This window comes from Tachyglossus aculeatus, chromosome X5 (genome assembly GCF_015852505.1).
Source record: "Tachyglossus aculeatus isolate mTacAcu1 chromosome X5, mTacAcu1.pri, whole genome shotgun sequence".
Taxonomy (NCBI): Eukaryota; Metazoa; Chordata; class Mammalia; order Monotremata; family Tachyglossidae; genus Tachyglossus; species Tachyglossus aculeatus.
This window is the reverse complement of record NC_052097.1, coordinates 5673401-5694300: the sequence shown is the minus strand read 5'-3', so window position 1 is coordinate 5694300 and position 20900 is coordinate 5673401. Positions and strand designations below refer to the sequence as shown.

Genomic DNA, 20900 nt, shown 5'->3' with positions numbered 1-20900 from the left:
CAGATTGTAAGACGGTCAGCTCCTTGAGGGCAGGGATCGTTTCTACCAATTCTACTGTATTCTCCCAAATGCTTAGTAGAGTACTCTGCAAACAGTGAGTGCTCAGTAAATACTGTTGATTGACTGATGGAGAAGGGGGAGTTTGCAGTGCTTATGCATAGGGGAAATAACTCCTGCCCTTAATATTATTATTACCATTATCATTATATTTGTTAAATGCTTACTCTGTGTCAAGCACTGTTCTATGTGTTAGGGTAGATCCAAGTTAATAATGTCAGCTACAGTCCATGTTCCTCATGGGGTTCACAGTCTAAACTGGATGAGAACAAGCTCTGAATCGCCACTGCACAGATGAGGAAATTGAAGCACAGAGAAGTTAAGTGACTTGTCCAAAGTCACACAGCAAACAAATTGGCAGAATCAGGAATCAAACGCAGGTCCTTTGACTTCCAAGCCTGTGTTCTTTCTACCAGGCTATGCTGCTTCTCTATTAATATTAATCTCGGCTGGTGTTCTCTCCAGTAACCTCAAAGGACCTCTTCTGGCCTCCTTTGAGAATTTGTCTCCAGGAAACCAATACATAAACACAGACCAGACTCGACTTTCAGAATGAATGGAGAAACCAAAGGGCTTCCTGTTTTCTCATATTTCCAGGCCAGAAACTTACTCCCTTCTTTTTTCTAAGGATGAGAAAAGTTACAGGCCTTCTCTGCACAGCCTTAGGTAGAAGCACACCAAGGGCTAAGTGTTTCCAAACAACAAAATCACCACCAAAGGGTAAGGAAGGGATGGTTGGCCAGTATAACTGTTCAGGGAAGACTGCTCAGGGAAGACTCCAGTATTCCCATTGGGCATGTTGGTCTCTGGAAAGGATAAGGTGGGGGGTTATGGCATTTCCCTTGACCTAAACAACTCTTCCAAGATCTCAGGTGACCAAGGCCCAGTCACCAAATACCAAGAATCATTTTCCTCAGAGGGGAAATTATGATAATAACGATGGTGGTATTTGTTCAGCACTTACTATGTGCCAAACATTGAACTAAGTGCTCAATGAATGCAATTGACTGGCTGACATGGTCACCACATGGAGAAGCAGCCCATGGAGGTCATGGGTTCTAATCCTGGCTTAGCCACTTGTCAGCTGTGTGACTTTGGGCAAGTCACTTAACTTCTCTGTGCCTCAGTTCCCTCATTTGGAAAATGGGGATTAAGACTGTGAGTCCCTTGTGGGACAAGCTGATTACCTTATATCCCCCCAGAGCTTAGAACAGTGCTTGGCACACAGTAAGCACTTAACAAATGCCATCATCATCATCATCATCGCATCCCATGGTGTGCCAGACCAGTGGAAGATACCTGTTGCCGGGGACACAGGCCTGCGTTATTGGAGTATAATGGTCACACTAGAGATACCTCACATGCCGGCTTGTCAACATAGGCCGATGACCGTATCAGCCCAGACGCCTCATCGAAAACCTTCTCCACTCCTGGCAATCAATCACTTGTATTTATTTATTGAGTGCTTACTGTGGGTAGAGCACGATCCTAAATGCTTGGGAGAGTACAAAATTCAGGTTCAGCAGCAAGTCAAAAACATGCTTTACCATCACCTCAGGGTGAAATAGAGGCCTGATCCGGGGCGGGGGGGGGGGGGGGGGGGCGGTCTGGCCTGGCCTTTTGAGACCCCCACCAAGACTGGTGGCAAGTGCCACTTGTCGCCTCTCCCCGGGTGCTCTGGCGGGCATGGAGATGGGGAGACCTCTGGGGTAGGGGAAGCCACATGGTGGGGAAAAGTGAGGGACTTTCCTTAGCCCCAGTAGGCATAAGTGGTCCATGGAGGCCCTCCCCACCCCAACCTCTGACCCAGTTCCCTCTCTGATCCTGGATTCCCTCTGGGACACAGCGCTTCCCTAGGGCCAGGGAAGCTCCCAATCTCCATAGAACAGGAAGCCGGTGACGAAGGATAGCTGGGATCTGGACTGACTCCACTCCACCGGACCTGTGGTATCCAGACACCCTGCCTCGTTTTTTTTTTCCCAGTACACCAGCCCGGTCCATTAAACAACAATCCCGGGAGTCAAGGCAGGATGAGGAATCTGCAAAATTATCATTTCTCAGACATTCGTCTAGTGGCATTTTACTCTACGTGTCAGTGCGGCAAGGTTAATACATGAAAAATGATCTTCCTTCAGAAGCGGCAGGGAGGGTGTAGAGTTGTGCCTTTGATTTATTTTTTCCATTTGATGGAGAGAGAAGATGGAGGCCCCCAGTCGCTTTCACATCCCTCTCTCCATGATCTATAAACCTCTATGGGGTGCTGGCTGGGCACTCTTAGTCCTGGATCTCATCACGGCTCCAGGGTCCTTGAGAAACTCAGTGATGCTTCTTGCCAGCTACGCTGGTAGGGGCAGACTATGCTCCAGAGGGGAAAAAAATCCATTTCTGGCAGGAGCTCACTGTGGGCAGGGAATGTGTCTACCAACTCTGTTATGTTGCACCCTCTGAAGTGCTTTGTACCCAGTAAGCACTCAATAAATACCACTGATTGACTGCTTTGGGGGTAAACTCTCCTACAGATTGCAAGCCCTCTGTGGGCAAGGATCACATCTACCAACTGTCCCTCCTACTTAGACTGTGAGCCCCATGTGGAACAGGGGCTGTATCCAACCTGATTATCTTGTATCCACATCAGCGCTTAGAACAGTACTTGATACACAGTAAGCATTTAACAAGTACCACAATTAAATCTGTTGTACTTTTCCAAGTGCTTAGAACAGTGCTCTGCAATTTATTTTGTTAATAATGTGCATTTAGCTTTCATTCTATTTGTTCTGATGACTTGACACATGTCCACATGTTTTGTTTTGTTGTCTGTCTCCCCCTTCTAGACTGTGAGCTTGTTGTTGGGTAGGGACCGTCTCTATATGTCACCAACTTGTACTTCTCAAGTGCTTAGTACAGTGCTCGGCACACAGTAAGCGCTCAATAAATACGATTGAATGAATGAATAAATGCCACTGGTTGATTGATTCTGCTTCAGAGCTGCCTCCAGCAAGCCATGCAAATGCTGCCCCTGCCATGGAAAGAGCCCAGGTTTGGGAGTCAGAGGACCTGAGTTCTAATCCTGGCTCTGCTAGTTGCCTAATGTGTGACCTTGGGCAAATCACAACTTCTTTGTGCCTCGATTTCCTCAACTGTAAAATGGGGATTCAATACCTGTCTCCCTCCTTCTTAGCATGTGAGCCCCAAATGACACAGGGACTGTGCCCCACTTGAACCTGTATCTACCTCAGTGCTTACCACAGTGCTTAATGCATATTAAGCACTTAAAAATATCATGAATATATTTTTAACAGTGAAAAGCAACATGGCCTAGTGGAGAAAGCATGGGCCTGGGAGTCAGAAGGACCTGGGTTCTAATCCTAACTCTGCCAATTGCTGGCTATGTGACGTTGGGGAAGTCACAACTTCTCTGGGCCTCAGTTTCCTCAACTGTAAAATGGGGATACATGTTCTCCCTCCTATTTAGACTGTGAGCACCAGGAGGGAGAGGGACTGTGCCCAACGTAATTAACTTGTAACTACCCCAGCACTTGGAACAGTGTATGACTCATAGCAAACACTTAACAAAGACCATAAAAAAAATAGAATATCTCTAGCCTAATTTCTGGCATTTCAGATTGGGATTTTGGACACTCAATCACTGACATGGAAACTCCGGGGTCTCCTTCAGGCATTGTTCTCATTGTCCTTCTCATCCATTCCATCCCTGCTATCCCCATAAAGAACCCCTCTTCCCCCCAAAACCATTCCCACACCTCCTTCATTCCAAATGCCCACATCCCAGCTCCGTTCCTCTCAGGTTAAAATACTGGCCATGGTCGCTCATGTTTAAAACAAAAATCCATCTTTGTGATTCATTTGACGTGAGCAGCTGGGAGGTCAATCCATTTATCTTCTGCATCCAGGTCAATACCCGCCTGATGGGAAGCAGCGTGGTCTAGTGGAATCTGCACAGGCCTGGGGGTCAAAAGAACCTGGGTTCTAGTCCCGGCTCTGCCACTTGTCTGCTGTGGGACCTCGGGCAAATCATTTCACTTCTCTGTGCCTCAGTTCCCTCATCTGTAAAATGGGAATTAGGATGGTGAGCCCCAGAAGCGACAGGGACTGTGTCCAACCTGATTGGTTTGGGTCCACTTCAGTGCTCAGAACAGTGCTTGATGCATAGTATGTACTTAACCATCATTTTCATATGCAATAGCACTAAGTAGTAATGAATTTCCCAGGCCCTCTCCACATCCAAAACCTTTGGTTTACAATGCCCGGCTTCTGTGTCTCAGGAAGGGTATCTCAAATCTTATGAGAGTCAAGACTTTTGAGAGAATCGCTCCAACCTTAGAAAGCCATCACTCTCCCTCAACAGAAGTCCACAAGCTGACCTGCAGAACCAGCTGAAAATGACTGAATGGATCACTGCTACTGCCCCTCATTGACTTTTGAGTCAGAATGAAAGATGCTGCTTCCCAAAGGGTTAAAGCATTGTGATTCCATACACACACTTGTAGTTGTTGCATTTCAGCCATCTTCTGGCACTAACTGCTACTCAGATACCTCAACACCCTAGGACAGACAAACACACACAGACACACATGTAACATCCACCCTTTTCCTCATCTCCTCTGCTCAGATATTTTATTTTAACTGTGGCATTTGTTAATTGCTTGCTATTTGCCAAGCACTGTATGAAGCACTGGAGTAATAATAATAATAATGATAATATGGAATTTGTTAAAACACTTATTATGTGCCAAGCACTGTATTGAGTGCTGGGGCAGATACATGATAATCAGGTTCCACATGGGCTCATGGTCTAAGGGGGAGAACAGGCATTGAATTCCCATTTTACAGATGAGGTAACTGAGGGACAGAGAAGTGAAGTGACTTGCCAAAGGTCACACAGCAGACAAGTGGCGAAGCCTGGATTAGAATCTAGGTCCTTCTGACTCCCAGGCCTGTGTTCTCTCTATCCACTAAGCCACACTGGGGTACATACAAGATAAGTAGATTGGACACAGGCCCTCAAAATACCCTGGCAAACACTATCCAGATTGAGATGATGGAAAACCTTCTAGGCTTCCCTACCAGCTGACCATTAGACTCATCTGTTATCCCCATGTCACATGATCTGGGGTAGAGCATCGAAGAGAGACAAGAATGCTCTTGGGGAATCAGAAAGTCTCGTAATACTGGGGTTTCTAAAGCCTGCAGGGGTTAGTTTGCTCCTCCTGAAAGACCCCCACCAACCAGCATGAAGTCAAGGAATGAATCAAAATCTCCATCCCTCCCCCCAGTGCTCAGTTCAGCGCTCAGACAAAACAAGCGCTCCACAACCATCAGCCATAGACAAACCCGCCAATGGGCCAGGGCTTGGGTGTGCCGGGCTGACTCCCTCAGATGCCAGCTGCCACTTCCACACCTGTTGCCGCTGTTGTGGAAGAGAATGACATCTTTGTCTTAGAGCTGCTGGGGCGGCCCTGACTCACAGAGCCCGGGGCTTGGAAGTAGGCTCTCTGCTTCTGGATTAGAGCCAGGATTAGAACCCAGATCCTTAGCTCCCAGGCCTGTGCTCTTTCCACTATGCCACGCTGGGGTGGATACAAGATAAGCAGATTGGACACTGACCCTAAAAACCACCCAGCAAAAACCTACCAAGATCCAGAAGATGGAAAAACCTTCTGGGCTTCCACATAAACCAGCTTCCTTCCAACACCCACAGACTTTTTTTTTATGAAGACATTTGTTAAGTGCTTACTATGTGCCAAGCACTATACTAAGCACCGGGGTGGATACAAGCTAACCAGGATGGACACACTCCAAGTCCCACATGGGGCTCACAGTCTTAATCCCCATTTTACAGGTGAGGTAACTGAAGCCCAGAGAAGTGAATTGACTTGCCCAAGATCACACAGCAGACAAGTGGTGGAGCTGTGATTAGAACCTAGGTACTTCTGACTCCCAGGCCGGTGCCCCACCCACTAGGCAACACTGCTTTCAAGAGCCTGGTCGTCCTTTCTATGGAGAGATTTCTAAATGGGACATTGCCTTCTGCTCATGGCCTGACAAGCTGCATTTCCCCTGCTCTACAAAGGTAAAGTACTGCTGGGCCAGCAGACACTACTGAGGAACGGGATCTGCCGCCGGCATGGAGGTAAGGTGAGGCTGTCGTTATAATTAGCCTCATGAGGCATCGACAAAGCAGAGCCGGAGCCGGCACTGTTACCCTAGGGCCAACGCGGATCAAGTGCGAGGGGCTTTTTTTAGGGGGGTGACATAAGCCAGTCCGCTGGAATCGCCTGCTGAGCCCTCAAAGAGAGGTGCCCCGAGACCATCTCACTGAACTGGTCACTCTGGGTCTATTTCTCAAACCCTTGGGATCCCCCGTGCCTTGGGGCTGGGCCGGCTTCAGTTCACAGGGTCAGAAGAGGCCAAGACCCCTGTAGATGCGATGGTTCCCGACTGGAGGTGGAACAGGGCCCTGGAGTGGGTGGGCGGAGGAAGTCAGCCCTAACCCCGCCAAGAAAACCCATCAAGGGTTTGAAAGGATTTCCAGATGATGTCATTAGGCTACCCTGCAGCGTAACGGGAAGTGATTTTTTTCTCCCACTTGACCCGGCCAAATGTTTCAAACTTCACCCCGCCGTTGGGTTCAAAGCGGTAAGTAAAGTTCTGGGCAAAGTACCTTAGCACTTCTGAATCCTCAGGGAAGTACTGACTTCCGCTCCAAGTTTCCGGTTTCTCTGGGAGGCCGGGAAAGTCCAGATTCTGCAGCTATTGTGCCGGACCCTCAGAAGCCGTTCTGGCGTGGAAGCCTGCTTCCCATTCACAGCCCTGCCAGCTAGATGACCCTGAGCTGTAATGATGCTGTCACGGCAGCTAAAGCGGAGCTGGATCGGCCCCATCAGCCTCATCAGTCAGCCTGCGGGACTGTCAGGGGGCCCTGACTGACCCTGGATCTCGGCGTCATCTCGGGGTGGGGGAGGGAACATGGCTGAGAGACAACAGCAACCCAAGGGAACACTGGCTAAGGGAGTGATAGATGGGGGAAGGGAGAATTCATCTCAGCCCCACACCCGTTTCAGGGCTGGCAGGATAGCTTTCACAGGAGCTTCTCGGTGAGGGCTCTATCCTTTGTGCTTCGTATTTTTTTCTTAATGGTATTTGTGAAGCGCTTACTATGTGCCAGGCACTGTACTGAGCACTGGGGTAGATCCAAGCTAATCATGGTGAACAAAGTCCATATCCCACGTGGGGCTCATGGTATTAATCCTCACTTTACAGCTGTGGTAACTAAGGCACAGAGGAGTGCAGTGACTTGCTCAAGGCCACACAGTAGACATGTGGAGGAGCTCGGATTAGAACCCAGGTCCTTCTGACTCCCAGGCCTGTGTTCTATCCACTAGACCTCATTTCTTCTTTTCTGTCCTTTCCTCAAAACCTTTCACTGGCTTCTTGTGTCTCTGTATCACACAAGAACCTCCCAATCGTCTTGAGGATTCTCCTTCATCCCATCCCACCATATTCATCTGCTCTCTTCACTGGCCATTCCCCAACTCACTCTCTACATTCATCATCAATCGTATTTATTGAGCGCTTACTGTGTGCAGAGCACTGTACTAAGCGCTTGGGAAGTACAAGTTGCCAACATATAGAGACAGTCCCTACCCAACAGTGAGCTCACAGTCTAAAAGGGGAAGACAGAGAACAAAACCAAACATACTAACAAAATAAAATAAATAGAATAGATATGTACAAGTAAAATAAATAAATAAATAAATAGAGTAACAAATATGTACAAACATATATACATATATACAGGTGCTGTGGGGAAGGGAAGGAGGTAAGATGGGGGGGGTGGAGAGGGGGACAAGGGGGAGAGGAAGGAAGGGGCTCAGTCTGGGAAGGCCTCCTGGAGTAGGTGAGCTCTCAGTAGGGCCTTGAAGGGAGGAAGAGAGCTAGCTTGGCGGATGGGCAGAGGGAGGGCATTCCAGGCCCGGGGGATGACGTGGACCGGGGGTCGATGGCGGGACAGGCGAGAACGAGGTACGGTGAGGAGATTAGCGGCAGAGGAGCGGAGGGTGCAGGGTGGGCTGGAGAAGGAGAGAAGGGAGGTGAGGTAGGAGGGGGTGAGGTGATGGAGAGCCTTGAAGCCCAGGGTGAGGAGTTTCTGCCTGATGCGCAGATTGATTGGTAGCCACTGGAGATGCCAAGCCAACCTTCTAATTGCACCTTGATTTCAAGTCTCCTTCCTGTCACCTCTCTCATATTTTTTCCCCATCGTGGGACTCCCTACCCACTTCCCTTCCATCAGACATCCCAGTTCTCCCCGCATTCAAATCCTGCCTAAACTCTCACCTCCTCCTTCTAGAATTGAAGCTCCTTGTTGGGAGGAAACACATCACTTCTTTATTCTATACTTTATAGGCAACTATCACAGTACACTATGCCAATTGGTGCTTAATAAATGCTGATGTTGCTGTTATTAGTACTATTACCACCACTACTATGACTCCTGAAGAGAAACAAAAGGAAAAAGTTCCTGAATTTCAGAATAAGACCACAATGAATCCAGTTCCATTTGTCTGAGAGAAACTGATCTGAGGGCCTGGGATGTGTCTTGTTTGTGATTTTCTTTTCATGGTCAATTGAAAACCAGAGTGTTTGCTTCTCCTCAGAAATCTGATCTGGGACAAAACTGATAATTCTTTCTCCTTTTCTCTCCTCCCTCTCTTGAATCTGCTCAGAACTTGTGGTTCTTCACTTCATTTTTACTAGAATTTCAACTAAAGAGTCCATCATTTTTCTCCTTTGATGGAGTACAAATGAATCTGAAAGAACTATTTGTAGACATCACATTTCTTGTTTGTAATCAGAATGTGGTGCCATTTACTGTGCTTAGAGGCCAAGAAACCGCATTGCAGAGGTCTTGAGCCTGGGCTGTTGGGATGGGTATAATTTCCCCAAACTCTAAGCCAAAATCAATGTTACAAAAATGTTGTCGGCATTAATTAAAACCTTGAAAGATGTGATGAGCTCATGGAGCTGAGGGTGTCTGTGCACGTGTGTGTGTGTGTGTGTGTGTGTTTGTGTGTGTGTGAGACATGAGGTCCTAGGAACAGTCTAACCATTAATATCTGTTTCTGATGTTTTCAAAACTTAAGCAGTATGGGCTCTTTGGAGTTTTCCTGAGTCAGTTCCATTCCTCTAAGGAGAAAAATCTCTCAGCTGGTGACTTCCACATATCATTACTGTCATTAACGAATTAATAGTAATAATCCCAGGTCACCACCTGCCTGTTGTATGACCTCGGGTAGGTCACGTCGTCACAGGGCCTTTGTTTCCTCATCTGTAAAATGGGAATTAAATACCTGTTCTCTCTTCTGCTTACACTGTGGATTGTGAGACTCCTGATGTGATAATAATAATGATGATAGCATTTGTTAAGAGCTTACTATGTGCAAAGTACTGTTCTAAGCGCTGGGGGGGATACAAGGTGATCAGGTTGTCCCACGTGGGGTTCACAGTCTTAATCCACATTTTACAGATGAGGTAACTGAGGCCCAGAGAAGTTAAGTAACTTGCCCAAAGTCACACAGCTGACAAGTGGCAGAGCTGGAATTAGAACCCATGAATATCTTGTATCTACCCCATTGCTTCGTACAGTCCTTGGCACACATTAAACACTTGAATATTATCATTATAATTATTACTACTATCATCATCATGACAGAGAAAGGGTTTATTTCCTTTCTGCTCTCCCTCTACCTGGTCTGAGCCTGGCCAGCTACGCTAATGAAAAGACTGTCCAGAATCTTGTAACCACACTCAGTTCAAAACAGAAACCATCCCTCAGAGAGAGAATGAATCCATGTCAAAGTAATATCACATAGTTTCTGACATCACAGGTATGTAATGCAAGGGAAACAGCATGCCTTAGTGGACAGAGCCTGGGCCTGGGGTTCATTCATTCATTCAATTGTATTTATTGAGCGCTTACTGTGTGCAGAGCACTCTGTCAATTGCTTGCTGTGTGACCTTGGGCCAGTCACTTAACTTCTCTGTGCCTCAGTTCCCTCAACTGTAAAATGGGAATTCAAAACCTGTTCTCCCGCCTACTTAGACTGCGAGCTCCATGCGGGACAAAGACTGTGTCCGACTTAATATGTATTCATTCATTCATTCAATCATATTTACTGAGCGCTTACTGTGTGCAGAGCACTGTACTAAGCGCTTGGGAAGTACAAGTTGGCAACATATAGAGACAGTCCCTGCCCAACAGTGGGCTCACAGTCTAGAAGTCACAGTCACAGTCTTACCTCTGTGCTTAGGCCAGTGTTTGACACATAGTAAGCACTTAACAAATACCATAAAAAGTTCTGTGCTCAGGACTACAGGTGAACGTGGGGGGATTTAAGAGTAGGTTCCATTTGGAGAAATCCCAAATACTTGAGAGGGATCTTCAAAGCTCCCTCAGCTCGCTTCAAACTTGGCAGAAAATTTCCACATTTAATTTTGGCATGAAATCAAAATCACAGCAACTTATATTTCAAAGGTAAATTAAAAGGAGCATTTTACAACTCTCATCTCTCTCCTCCTTTACTCCAAATGCTGAAATTCAGTTTTGCTTCAAGTTGTGTGATGAGTTGGTTCAGAGAAGACTCTTTCTAAACTGACTCTCTCCACTCCTCAGTTATTCTGACTCGTTCTTTTGGTCACCAAGTCCAAGTGCTCCGAATTTTCCTTCCCTGGAATAATCTGCCTCTCCCACCATACTGATGAACAATAACGTTTCATCCTACAAAACGGAAAGTTAAAATAAAGTGCTTTAAGAACACCACTTGGAAAGTAGAATCACTAGCATTCATCACCCCAGAATAGATGCTAATAACAGTGGTATGACATGCAGTTAGAAAATATCATCTTTAGTATGTAAATATTGTAGAATGTTGTCCCCAAATAGCAACAGACTACACTAATTACTATATTGTCTTCTAGAGGGTAAGCTCCATGAGGGCATGGAGTGAGTGTTCTATTTCTGCTGTACTTTCCCAAGCTCTTAGTACAGTGCTTTATTCTCAGGTAGTGCTTAATTTATAGCGTTGATAGATTATGCACGTGAAACATTAAATATTAGCTTTTGCATATTTAAAACTCTTTCACCTGGATAACAACTAAGACCAATTTCACTTCAATCTACTAGTCACTAAATGAGAATGCCACAGAGTTTACTAATGCTTTCTTCTCCAGAAACTGAAACTACAGAAGAAAACACTACTTAGCTATTCTAATTCTTTGGACATCAACATTCCCTATTCCCTTTCCATACTGGAATCCTTTCCTATGCAATATTATGTCTACAGTTGACGGTTTCCCCTAATTCAGTGTAACAGACCTTTTCTATTTTCGTCTGCCTAGCGAAGAGATTGGCTTCTGAGAACTAAGAATGGATTTGAAAGAATTCCTCTGAAAATAGAATCTGGGGGGCAGGTCATTAAAAGAAACAAAATTCAAACTGTGTCCACTCTGCTTACTTTGGATCTACTCCAATGGTTAGAATGGTCCTCAGCATATTGTTCTCCCCAGCTCCCCAGACTGTTCTCCCCAACTGTAGATGGTAAACTCATTGTGGGCAAGGAATGTGTCTGTTTATTGTTATATTGTACTCTCTCAAGCGTTTAGTACAGGGTTCTGCACAAAGTGAGCACTCAATAAATATGATTGAATGAATGAATGAATATTGGACCCAGTCCCTGACTCACCCAGATCAGTCAGTCAATCGCATTTATTGAGCATTTACTGTGTGCAGAGCATTATACTAAGTGCTTGGGAGAATACAACAATACAAGAAACACATTCCCTGCCCACAGTGAGCTTACAGTCTGGGGGTGGGGATAAAGATATTAATATAAATTACAGATATGGACTTAAGTTCTGTGGGGCTGGGATGGGGGATGAACAAAGGGAGCAAGTCAGGGTGCCACAGAACGGAGTGGGAGAAAAGGAAAGGGGGGCTTAGGGAAGTCTTGGAGGAGATATGCCCTCAATAAGGCTTTCAAGGAGTAGAGAGTAATTGTCTATCGGATATCAGGAGGGAGGGCATTTCAGGCCAGAGGCAGGATATGGACCAGGGGTCGGCAGTGAAAGATGAGATTGAGGCACAGTGAGAAGGTTAGCATTAGAGGAGCAAAGTGTGTGGGCTGGGTTGTAGGAGAGTAGCGAGTTGAGGTACGAGGGGGCAAGGCGATGGAGTGCTTTAAAGGCAAGGTGAGGAGTTTTTGTTTGATGCAGAGGTGGATGGGCAACCACTGGAGCTTCTTGAGGAGTGGGAAACATGTCCTGAGCATTTTTGTACAAAAATGGTCCTAATCCATTTCATCTTAAGAAGGAATCTCTTCACAGTTTCCAAATGAACTCCAGATAGGGCATTAATGTGGCACGTGCTCACAGGGCAAGCTGCAAAGATGCTTTTATCTCATCCTCAAAGCAATGGCTAGAGAAGCTGGGTTCAAATTCTGCCTCTGCTACCTCCAGCTGCTCAGCACTTATATCTAGATATTTATGCCCCTATTATTTCCCATCTCTGCAATTTATTTTAATCTCTGTCCCCCTGCAGACTCAAAACTCCTTGTGGGCAGGAATGTGCCTAGCAACTCTATCATATTGCAGTTAATCGTATTTACTGAGCAATTACTGTGTGCAGTGTGCTGTGGGAGAGTACACTATAACAACAGACACATTCCCTGCCCACAGTGAGCTTACAGTCTAGAGGCGGAAACAGACATTAACTGAAATAAATTACAGATATATACACTGTACTCTCCCAAGCGCTTATACAGCACTCGGCACACAGAAAATGCTCAATAAATACCATTGATTGATTGTTTGACTGCTTGCTTGTGATCTTGGACAAGTCACTTGACTTCTCAGTACCTCAGTTTCCTCACCTGTAAAATGGGGTTAAACGACCTGTTCTCCTTCCCCTTTAGGCTGGGAGCCCCTTGTAGGTCAGAGACGGTGCCCACCCTGAGTGTCTTGTATCTACCCCAGGACTTAGCACAGTGCTTGGCACAGAGTAAGCACTTCATTAATGATGGCACCATCATCATCATCATCATCAATCATATTTATTGAGCGCTTACTATGTGCAGAGCACTGTACTAAGCGCTTGGGAAGTACAAATTGGCAACACATAGAGACAGTCCCTACCCAACAGTGGGCTCACAGTCTAAAAGGGGGAGACAGAGAACAAAACCAAACATACCAACAAAATAAAATAAATAGGATAGATATGTACAAGTAAAATAAATAAATAGAGTAATAAATATGTACAACCATATATACATATATACAGGTGCTGTGGGGAAGGGAAGGAGGTAAGATGGGGGGATGGAGAGGGGGACGAGGGGGAGAGGAAGGAAGGGGCTCATCACAACCCAACACCGATGGCACTCCAGCATCCAGGAGGAGCTTCATTTGGACAGAGTTCCTTTCTGATACCTCAGGTGTGGAATAAATTAATATGTTTTCTAAAGTGCTTTCACATTAACTATCTCATTTTGTTTCCACAGCATCGTTCCAAGGTAGGAAGAGATGGGTACTGTTATGCTGATTTTATAGAAGAGGAAACTGAGGCACAGAGATTTAGAGTGATTGGCCCGAGGTCACAGAGCAGGCCAGTGAAAGAGTGAGGACTAGAACCATCATCTTCTGACTCCCGGGTCGGTGCTCTTTCCAATAGGCCACACTGCCACAGCGGACTTACCAGGTTGCACACATTCATACCAACATTCTCCCTTCTAATTTCCCAACAACGGTCAACTTCAAATCTTTGCTATTTGAGAGCTGAGCTACACAATATAGGTCTCTGTCTGTCTGTCTATTAATGTCTGTCTTCCTTCCTAAAATGTATGCTCACTGTGGGAAGGGAATGTGTCTGTTATGTTATACTCTGCTAAGTGCTTAGTATGGTGCTCTGCACACGGAAAGTGCTCAATAGATATGACTGACCAACAAAATAAGATTTGACCGACTGAATACTGACTCTGATGGTTTCACCCAGGTCAGATGCAGCTGTATTTCTTGTTGTATTGCTTTTTGGGGAGTGAATATATGGTTTTTAAAAACTTCTTCTGGTTAGTGTCTGCTCAGTGTTGATCTCAGAAAAAACATGTGAAAAGTCTTTTAGCTTCTTTCGTCTTTTGCTTCCGGGGCTCCTAGTGTCTGCTTCTCTTCACGCTAAGGTACTTCCACACCAGGAACTAGCCTGGTTATTGATATTCCAAAAACACTGAGGCCGTCAGAGTGAAGGGAAGCAGACTGGGATGTCACAAAGGCAACCATCTCCCAGTTCCTCCCAGCATCCTTTGCAGCCACTGTCAGGGAGGAAGGCTGCGGGATTGTCTGGACCCACTGGTCTGACCCACAGTAGCATTTCTCATTTTCTTATCAAAGGAAAGCAAAGATATGCCACACTTGGATCTGTGACCTTTGGACCTTTGATATCACCCCTCCCTGAACCCCACAGCACTTCTGTACAGATCTTTAAATTATGTATGATAAATTACTTATTTATTCATATTAATATCTGTTTCCCTCTCTACACTGTAAGCTCATTATGGGCAGGTAATGTGCCTGCTAATTCTGCGTACTGTACTCTCTCAAGGGCTTAGTACATAGTTCTGCATATAGTAAGTACTCAATAAATACCACTGATTGCTGAAGTGGCAGAGGCAGAATTCAAACCCAGGCCCATGTTCTCTCCACTAGACCATGCAGCTCGAGGAGGGCGACCCCACCTTCACCTAGCAGCGCCAGGCTGGTCTGACCACCGCAGTGGTCTCCCAACCATTTCCTGCTTCAGTACCTCTCTTGACACTGTGTTTCCTTGGACCGTGTCTGCTGTGTGACCTTGGGCAAGTCACTTCACTTCTCTGGGCCTCAGTTACCTCATCTGCAAAATGGGGATTAAGACAGTTAACCCCAAGTGGGATAGGGACTTTGTCCATCCTGACTAACTTTTTGATCTACTCCAGCACTTAATACAGTGCCTGGTACCTAGTAAGCAGTTAACAAATACCACTGGAAAAAAAAAGAAAAAAGGAAAAAAGAACACCATTAAAAAAGGTGTGCAGTGCAGGTTGATTATCCCCCCCAGCCCTGGCCTTCCATCCTGCTGCGCCCCTGGGGATGTCTTTACATGTGCCTTCACCTCTTCTTTTGTGGTATATGCTAAGCGCTTACTATGTATCAAGCACTGAACTAGCAGCAGAGATAGCTACAAGATAATCAGAATTCAGGCAGGCTGGGACACGTTCAGGCAACAGCTGTCAATCAGACAGATCTTTGGTCCAATTAGGAGGCTTAATGGTAAGGTACAACCCCAAAACTCCAAATCCCTTAAATACAGCTTTAAGACACTAGCATTCATCTAATCCATATTGATTATGGCAAAAACAACTCTCTGCATGCAAATCAACATTTTTGTGGATTGGAAATGAAGCTGAAATAGTTTGGGCCATGACCATGGGGATAATTTTGCATTCCAACAGATGTTAGTTTTGTCCTCAGTAGACATAACCAAAAGCATTGGAAAACCACTACAACCCGGATCTAATAAGCAACGAAGATGGTAGCCAAGGAGGGAGGGGAAAGCTGAAGGAGTAGAGAGAAAAGAGAAATGAGAAATGAGAGAAAAGAAGAGGAGAGAAAAGAGAGAAGAAAGGGGAGTTACACAGTCATAGCGGGAGGAATAGGAACAGCATCTCATTAATGGCAGCTTCCCTTCGTTGATAATGCCAGTAGAAAAATCAGAATGAGGCCCAGAACAAAGGTTTTCTAATATGCTAGACTTTTGAAAATGTAAACGTTGGAATAAAAGCTGGAGATACAGAGGAGAAGAAAAGTCAGAGGGAACAGATAACACAAATGGTTTGGCTACGTCACAGTTTCCTTGAAAAAGGTGACAGATATTTATCGAGTACAATAATTTTCAGCTTTTGTCTCCTCTTTACTAGGTCCATAGTTACCAGTAAAAACTATTAGGTATTCTCTAGCAATCACTTGACACCTGTTCACAGCCTAGGCACACAATCAATAATTCCTTTGTGGAATTAACTGGAGGAAAAGGGGGAGATTTGAGGGATCAGTGGAAGGGAGCATAGGGAAAAGTTAGGTTGGGGGGAGAAGGGAAAGTTAGGAATGAAAAGGCGAGGGAGAGATGGAGGAACAGGAGATAGGAGGAAGGGATGGAGGAGCGCATTATTAAAGTCACCTCTTTTCCAAGAGGCCTTCCCTAACTAAGCACTCTTTTCCCCAACTCACTTTTGCATTATCTATGCAGTTTGATCTGTAACCTTTGGACATTTGAAATTCACCTCAACCCCACCAAACCCGTGAATACATCTTTAAATCATATATGATAAATTACTTGTTCATATTGTCTCCCCCTCTAGCCTGTAAGCTCGTTACGGACAGGGAACAAAACTGCTAATTCTGTTGTACTGTATTCTCCCAAGGGCTTAGTAATAATATAATAATAATAATGATGGCATTTATTAAGCACTTACTATGTGCAAAGCACTGTTCTAAGTGCTGGGGAGGTTACAAGGTGATCAAGTTGTCCCCTGGGGGCTCACAGTCTTAATCCCCATTTTACAGATGAGGTAACTGAGGCACAGAGAAGTTAAATGACTTGCCAAAAGTCACACAGCTGACAATTGGCAGAGCCAGAATTTGAACCCATGACCTCTGACTCCAAAGCCTGGGCTCTTTCCACTGAGCCATGCTGCTTCTCAGAGACACTTAGTAGAGTCTCTGCACATAACAAGCACTCAATAAATACTATTCATAGATTAATTGAGAACAGAGGATGATGGGGAGAGATATATATCAGTCATTTACTGACCACTTTGTGCTAAGCACTGCACTAAGCTCTGGGAAAGATGGGGGAGAACAGGAGAGAGCGGGGAAAGACAGAGGACAATAGCAAAGTGTGGGAAAAGATAACAGAGAGTTTGGGGCATCAGACAATGGTGAGTACAGTGCTGTGCACACAGTGAGTGCTCAATAAATACCATTGAATGAATGAATGAAGAGGTGAGATGTGAAGGGATGCATGATAAGCAGTGCGGCCTAGTGGAAAGAGCACAGGCTTGGGAGTCAGAAGGATCTGGTTTCTAATCCCAGCTCCACCACTTGTCTGCTGTGTGACCTTGGATGAGTCACTTCTCTATGCTTCAGTTTCCACATCTGTAATTTGGGATTAATACTGTGAGCCCCATGCAGGACATGGAATGTGCCCAACTTGATTATCTACCCCAGCTCTTGGGAGAGTGCCTGGAACACAGTAAGTGCTTAGCACTATTCCACAAGAACCTCCAATGGCTGCCCATCCACCGCCACATCAAACAGATACTCCTTACCATTAGCTTTAGAGCCCTCAATCAGCTGGCCTCATCCTATCTCACTCACTTATCTCCTACTACAGCCCAGCCCGCACACTCCACTCCTCTGGCACCAGATAGAGCTCATCTATCTCGTGGTCGACCCCTTTCCCACATCCTCCCCCTAGCCCAGAAATCCCACCCCCTCCATATACGCTAGACCACCACTCTCCCCTTTTTCAAAGTCTCGTTAAGGCTACATCTCCTCCAACAGGCCTTCCCCAATTAAGCCTTTTCCCTGGCTCACTCTCCCTTCTGCGTCATCTATGAACTTGGATCTGAAATCACTGGGCATTTGATATTTGTCCCATCCCCAACCCCTTATGTATATATTTTCAAATTAGATACCATAAATTATTCATTTATATTAACATATTTTCTCCATCTAGACTGTACACTCGTTATGGACAGGGAACATGTCCGCTTATTCTGTTGGATTGTACTCTCCTAAGCACTTCGTATAGTGCTCTGGACATATCACTAAGTATCACTGATTAACAAATGCCATAAAAAAAACCTGAAAGGTTTGCCTTGTCCGGTTTTGTCATCGACCGTTCAGTTACCGACTGGCCAATCCCCTTCCTGGTGCAGATTCAGTCCCAGGAGCTTTTAAGTACAGTATTTTAATTTTCAGTGCCGAGTCTCACTCTGCCATGGCTCCTATGATTTGGACACAGCGTTTGAGGAGCAGTGTGGCTTAGTAAATACAGCTCAGGCCTGAAAGTTAAAAGGATCCTGGCTCTGCCACTCCTCTGCTGTGTGTGATCTTGGGTAAGTCACTTCACTTCTCTGTGCCTCAATTACCTCATCTGGTAAATGGGGATTAAGATTCTGAGTTTCAGGGGGGCAGGGACTGTGTCTAACCTGATTTGTTTGCATCTACCCCAGTGCTTAGAACAGTGTTTGGCATTTAGTAAGCACTTAAATACCACAATCATCATCATCATCGCATGGATCAACAATCCATATTCTATCCACACGGACCTGCATCCAGAAGGGATTGGGCATCTCAGTCCCCTCCCTGCCTACCTGCCAGGATGCTCCCGAGTAAGAGAATTGGGGTTCTCACACCCAGTCCACATTATAAGCTTGTTGAGGGCAGGGAACAAGTCTATCCACTCCATTATATTGTACTCTCCCAAGCGTTTAATACAGTGCTCTGCCTACAGAAAGCATTCAATAAACACAATTGATTGATTGATGGTGCCCGGATTCATAGATCCAGACGGGGGGGCGGGGGGGCAGGGGAGTTTGGTGGTATTGCAACAACCTTAATAATCGTCATGATTATCATCATAACAATAATAACTGTGGTATCTACTAAGCGCCTACTATGAGCCAAGACTATGCTAAGCACTGGAGTAGGTACGAGATAGTCAGGTTGGACACAGTCCCTGTCGCACCTGGGGCTCACAGTCTTAGTAGGAGGGAGAGCTGAAAGTGAATCCCCACTTCTCAAGATGAGGAAACAGAAACAGTGCAGTCAAGCATCTTGTCCAAGGCCACACAGCAGGCAAGTGGCAGGATTACAAATCAATCACTCAATCAATGGTATTTATTGAGCCCCTACTGTGTGCAGAACACTTGGGATAACCCAATATAACAGAGTTGGTAGACACACCAGTCCTTTGCTCTTCCCACTATGTCCCACTGACATTTTCCAGGGGATGACCAACAGAGGCCCAGGAGAGGCCAGGGCAAGTCCATTTTACACAAATGGCCACCTGGCACAGCAGCAAGGGAAGGTGGCACTTGTTCTACTGCTCTTTGAGTAAAGCCACTGCTGAGTGCTTCTAACATTTCCACTCAAGGTCCATTTCACATTCTTTACTGTATTTGCTGTCTGAGACTGTTCAAACAAGAGGTGTGATTCTTAGAATTGAAAACGCCAAAATAAACATATTCCATATTTCACTGAACTCAGCAACTGATTTGAAAAGAGTAGCTTGTGCTACTAGAGGAATGGACAATTTGACTAATATCTTGATTTTGCTCTCTATGTACCTAACATCAAGCCAACTGCAATGCATTTACAATGAATTCTGCTGCATAATTGAACTCGATAACTTCCCTTCTCAAATCTCTGCAGTAAGCTTGCTCACTTCAGACAGAGCCATCCAAGAGATTTCTACACATTTCTCATGCCAAACTGTGTGATGAATTTCTGAAGCCAACTTCAGTTCAGGAAATTGTGCCCAAAAAAGTCTACATAATCCCAAATGACTTCTCAGTGCACCTGGGATGAATTCTGTGGAACTGCAGATTGTGTGTAAACACAAACACATAGATTGTACACACTCTGCTCAGGTTGGTTTTATACCTTCGAAGGTCCATCAGAACTCCAGGTAAAATGATTATTCTATTTTATTTTCCTTTCTTTAAAATGGCATTCGTTAAGCACTTATTATGTATCAAACACTACTTTAAGCACTGGGGTAGATAAAAGTGAATTAGGTTAGACATAGTCCCCGTCCCACATGGAGCTCACAGCCTAAGTAGGAGGGAGAACAGGAGAACTGAGGTAGAGAGAAGTTAAAGTGACATGCCCAAGGTCACATAGCAACTGGCAGAACCAGAATTAGAACCCAGGTTCTCCAACTCCCCAGCCCGTGTTAAATTTATTTCATTGTCTATCTCCCCCACTGGACAGTAAGAGGAGGTATCACATCCACTAGCTCTATTGTACTCTTGCAGTTGCTTAGTACAGAGCTCCATAAAGAGTGAGTGCTCAAAAAACACTACTGATTGATTGACTGTTTCCTGAATAACAAAGGAAACAAATCATGTGGCTATATTAAAACCAGGAAAGGCACAGGTTCACAGCCTTCTCTCAGTCTCTCAGTTGGGGTGATCAATTAATCAAAGGGATGGATTCCACATTTTGTACTAAGCACCTGGTAGAGTACCACAGAGTTAATAGGCATGGCCGCTACTCAGGAACAGCCAAGAAGCCAGCAGACTTCCCTGAATGAATCATGTTGTGGGAAATATCTTTTAGACACATTCAGAAAGCGTTTCTTATGGTATTTGTTAAGCGCTTACTATGTGCCAGGCAATGTTCTAAACACTGAGAGAGATACAAGTTAATCAGGTTGGACACAGTCTCTGCCCCACATGGGTCTCACAGTCTTAATTCCCATTTTACAGATGAGGTAACTGAAACCCGAGAATTGAAGTGACCTGCCCAAGGTCACGCAGCAGACAAGCGGCCGTGCTGAGATTAGAACCCAGGTCCTTCTGACTCCCAGGCCTGTGCTCTATCCACTAGGCCATGCTGCTTCTCTTGAGCTTCTCTGTTCTGCTTGTGTGTCCACCTGCAGAACCCTGAACCACCACAGAAGCTGTTGAGAAAGAGCCCAAAGAGACAGAGTTAAAAAAAAAAAAAAGATTGTATTTCACCGG

General features: G+C 45.4%; 1 protein-coding gene across 4 annotated transcripts in view; it reads right to left on the bottom strand.

Annotated features, from left to right (window-relative positions):
* The window catches only part of ARHGAP24 (Rho GTPase activating protein 24), a 253226-nt gene that overhangs the window by 79411 nt on the left and 152915 nt on the right, over nucleotides 1-20900 (bottom strand). The window lies entirely within an intron of this gene.